A 5,181-nucleotide genomic window follows, 5' to 3' on the forward strand; every position below is an offset into this window, starting at 1 on the left:
GGCTGAATACGGGATTTTCCACTTTTTCGACCACCACATATGGCGGCACCGTCATCTGAGATCGGCGGCCGGCACGGTGGCCAACGACCGGCCGATGACTGAACCAGAGGCCGGTGCCCGGAGGTTGAGAGCTTTTTCGGAGGGATTTTCTGCTTTTTTAATGAAGGAATGAATTTTTTTTTATAATTTTGGCTTAAATAGCCGATTGAAAACGGCACCGTTTGAAGGGGGTATCCGCGCGTCGACCCGACCCGGACCCAGGATCCGCGTGTTTTTCATGCGAAGGGCCAAATTGCGCTTTTGGCCCCTCCGCCTTTTAATATATTTCCAATTAGGTTTTTTTATTTTTTAAATTCGTCCCTTAATTTATTTTAAATTTCAATTTAACCCTTTTGAACGGTACCGTTTTAGAGGAGAAGGGAAAATTGCCCTTCCAGCCCCTCTATGTAATTCGTGCGTTCAATTTAGTCCTCCAGACTTTATTTATTTGCGGATTTACCCCAGTTTTTTTTACTTGCAATCCAATTTAGTCTTTTTTTTATATTTTTCTTAAAATCAATTAATTTTGATAATGTAATTGTTATTTTTTTATTTTATGATTTTCATGTGTAATTATTATTATTTTATATATATATGTATATTTATTTTTATGTACGTATTTATACCCCTTTTTTAAAAACTAATACTTTTCGCATATTTATATATATATACTTGTTTTCTTTATTAATTGATTTCGATATTAGTTTAATTATTTCAAACCTATGTATTTTATGTGTACAAGTATACTTTTTTTGTTTATTTCAATCATTTGTTTATCAATTTATGTTTGCATATTTTTTATTATTATCTTGCCCATTTATTTGATATTTTGCATGTCATTATCTTATTTATTTATTTATTTATTCATATTATTTCTATGAAATTGTTGTATTTATTATTGATATTTGTTTAAGGGGCATCTATTCACACATTCAACATAACATTACACTATATTTTTACTCAATTTTAAAATAAAACTTTTCAAAATAAGGATACTACTCGTATTTAGGATTTTTCAAGAAAATTGAGCCCTAACGTATTGGGTTCCGATTTTTTTTGTAAAATCTAACAATCGAGGATTGCTCTTTAAATCAAACAAAATAAAACTTATCATCTGGAATTCAATATGTTGTGTCCTAATGTATTGGATGTGACATGTTGATTTCTCGAGATAAAGATTTTTAAAGAAATAAAGGAAATATTGAATGTTTGAGATTTTAAGAAATTGTGCCCTAACGTATTGGGCCGCGATTTCTATATAAATTTTAAACAATTAGATATTTTCTTAAATTTTATTACACGAATTTTTGACTAACTCACTGTGAAGAGAATAAAATGTTGTGCCCTAACGCATTGGGTGTGATATTTTTCTTTTCAAAATGAGAAGGTCTTAATAAATAATTTAATTTAATTAAGGATCGCATTTTTTTACTCTCGACTTCAAGACATTAATTAATCAATTTGGTACCAATTTTTGGGCGTTTCGAGGGTGCTAATCCTTCCTCGTACGTAACTGACTCCCGAATTCATTTTTCTGAAACTCTTAGACCAAAGCTATTTTTTAGGTGATCCAATCACACCTTAATAAAAGATTGGTGGCGACTCCCAATTTTTATTTTTTTAAAGTCGACAACTAATTTTAATTTTTTTCCAAAAATAAAAAATGGTTTTGACAATTATATTACATTTTATTGCGTTCATCTTTATCATTAAAGCATGTGGGGCACTGTCTTTAAATTTCAAATTGCGGCACTGTCTTTAAATTTCAAATTGCACTAGGCAACTTGTGACCAAAGATGTAGGAAAATGAAGTAGATGGAAAAAAACACATTGGAAACATGCCGAGTCTAATATAAAAGCGAAAGTGAGTGATTTATTCCCGGTGGATTTTTTTTTGTCCATGCAAAATATAGTAAGAAATGAATTGAGATAAAGGCAGAAAAATTGAAGGAAACTAAAATCTAAACGTTCATACATAACTAAGAACAATAGTAACAACTGAAAAAATAAGTTAGAAACTCTTATCACATTCTAAAAGTTCAAGCAGAGTTTAAAGGTATTACATTTTGGATAAAGAAATGATGTAATTTAAGCACAAGCAGGGGCTTGAAAGTCTCTGATGGTTACGTAGACTATGGAATGAGCTGCAATATGGATGGGTGTGGAAGCATTGACAAGCTTTGGCTCCACCGCCGGAATATCAAATGTTTCTGTTGGAACCATTGGAACGTCATTCAGCAACACGATTTGACCTCGTATATTTCCAGCTAGCGCAGCCAAATGATACTCTTCTCTATCCTTGGAACCTCTAAATTCAAAATTAGGCTTCACAACATCCGTGGATCTCAAATTACGACCCTGATGTTCGTAATTTGAAAGGGTGACATTGAACGAGCTATCTTTCGACAAGTTAATAAAAATGATAGAAATCCCAGGCTACAAGAGAGAAAATGATGCTGATAACATTTAATAAAAATAAATAATTTGAAAAACGAAAAGTTCGCTCTATCAAAGTTGGCTTACCTTTTTCTTCGCACAATGAGCATATACACGCAAATTTGGGTTAGACTCTTGAGTTACGGCAAGTACAGTACTTCCCATAAGTCGGTGCCATAGAAGTGCACTAGAAACAAAACAAATTAATAAGATGAATTATGTTGGTTGCTATAGGGAAAAAAGCAAGGATAAGGCTCACACTATCTGTGTGAAGATACGGACCCGTAGTAATCTGGATTGGGAATAGATGTTGTAGTATTAAGTAAAGCATAATTTCCACCGATGAGAGTTTGCCTGCAGAAGACCTTCTGATTGTAGGTTGAAGCCATTCCCAATTGATCAAGATACCTATTAAGGGAGAAAAGTTCAACCGCGTGTTTTATTATACACAGAGAAAAGGAAGAGGTAGAAGAAAAGGAGAGAAAAATGTTACCAAAATCCATCAGCAAAGGTTGGGGACAAATCTTTAGCACCGCCGTGAAGAGCTCCGCCAGATTCAGAAACCCAAGCTCCCGACTGCGGTTTAAACTTGTTGACAATATTCAAAACACCTTTATAGGTTTGGGAAACTTGATTTAAGTAAGATGGATCTTGAATCTTGGCAATCATGTTTGGATCATCACCTGCATATGCATCCATCGAATTAAGAAACTGACCCTACTAGTAATAAGTAAGCCTCTAAAAGCTCTTCGATAAACACTGAATTGAGACATATTTGGATACCCGGTCCAAGATTATAGATATGGTGTGTAACTCCATCAACAACATCATGTCCTGAAACTTCTAGGAAGGAATTAAACCATTTCTCATCATAATAGCCACTAGGACCTAGAACCTTTGGTTGAGTTTTTGGATCTGGGTGTAATTCTTTCACTAGATTCTTAAGTACTACTATGTCTTTTCCATATTGTTCAGCCTCAACGCTTGCACCCATCCCACTCAGGAGAGTTGATTTCTGAAATAATAAATGGATTAAAATACAATTCGAAAAATAATGAAAAACAATCTCATGCAGAGCTTGGAAAACAAATTTAGTTACCAAATTCATAAGAATCAACTTTGTATCCCTTGGAAATAGTATACTTCATGAAATCCCCTGCATTTTGCGATTGCCAATCGCCAACCCAAAGACCCTTTTCGATTTCTGACCGATTTCTTCCGAGAAGAGCATTCAACCCGAATGTAACCTTTACTCTTCAAAATGTCATATCAATAAAGTCAATGTCTTTACTAAGAAAAAAAGGGAATGTTTAATTCTTTTTCGGAATAAATAGAAATACCAACCCAGTTTGATTGAAAAAATTATTGAGTTGGTCCCATCTTTCCATGGGAAGGCGTACGAGAGAATCCAAATAAACTATCTTCATTTTGATGAAATTGGGGCAATTCTTAACTCCTCCTACTCCGTACACCACTTGATCTTGCAACAACCCACCAATTTTGATTCTTAAAGGATTGAATCTGAAAGTAGCATTAAAAATTAGTCGAAATTGTTCTTACCACTTTGAACCAAGTTTAGTCCAACTCGTTCACGCAACCACTCTTATAAGGTGGCTTTTAACAAGATTCGAACCGCAATATTTGCAATCTTTTTTTTATTCATAGGGTATGGACTACCATGGATATATTATATACGTAGAACTCACCTTTTCTTGCATTTATTAGACCCTTCATTTTCAAATCCTCGAAAAACATAAAGTACAAGAAAAGTCAAAATTTATGTAAAAGACATTGTTCATACACACAAAATAAAATATTCATACCAAATTTAAAATTCCAGCCTTTCCCCAAGGACATTGATTGTAGTTGCATTTTTCAAGAGGCCACCAATCCAATGTAGCGCATACAAAGTTATCATCTGTTTGACAATTGGTGTTGCTCCACGAATCACAACGTTCACATTTTGCGTCGACGAAAGCGATATCTGGGAAACAAGGATTGCTAGGGTGAATATGCATTTCAAATCCATATTCACGAAAGAGTAGGAAGAATTGAGGGTAATGCAATTGTAATCATGCATGTGTTTATATATATGCATGTATTAAAAGTTTGTTACAATTAGATATGAATTTAAAATTTGTTAGGAAATTTAATCGTGGCAAAGCCATCATCATCATTTTGTTTAAAAGTTACGTTTTGGTTTGCAACTTATTTCTTTTCAACTACGGTCGAGATAATGGTTCCAACTCGTTAGTTGGCATGAAAATTTCGTTTTAAAACCACTTTTGGGCCGTCTACCATTTCAATTCCAAATTAAAGGCTTGTATTGTTTCTTTAGCTTTTATGTCTTGTTGTCCATATTGTTAATGGAATAGGAATGTGGGTTTTGTTACAAGGAATATTTTAACAAGTAAATATTGCATGCTAAGGAAGTCTGCGGAGATTATATTATTGCAATAATTAAACCTATCATTAAACTTGAAATGTTAGAAATTCAGTGTCCATAGTAGTAGCTTTCTAGAAAAAGTTTCCCACATTTGTTTCTTCGAAAATTTTCCGGAGAGTACCTATCCACTTTCGCTCCAAATTCCTAAATCTCTTTCATGGATTTTCATAAACTCTATCGTATCTTAAAATATTTGTGTACATAAAAGAACTTTCGGAGTTATTTTAATTTACTCGATAATTGAAAGTAATATATATTTT

At 33.5% G+C, this 5,181-nt stretch overlaps 1 pseudogene; it reads right to left on the reverse strand.

Annotated features, from left to right (window-relative positions):
* Window positions 1-1,963: 1,963 nt before the first annotated feature.
* On the reverse strand, window positions 1,964-4,504 carry LOC105784754 (heparanase-like protein 1; annotated as a pseudogene).
* Between the last annotated feature and the right edge of the window lie 677 nt (window positions 4,505-5,181).

This window comes from Gossypium raimondii, chromosome 9, assembly GCF_025698545.1.
Source record: "Gossypium raimondii isolate GPD5lz chromosome 9, ASM2569854v1, whole genome shotgun sequence".
NCBI classification, from domain to species: Eukaryota; Viridiplantae; Streptophyta; class Magnoliopsida; order Malvales; family Malvaceae; genus Gossypium; species Gossypium raimondii.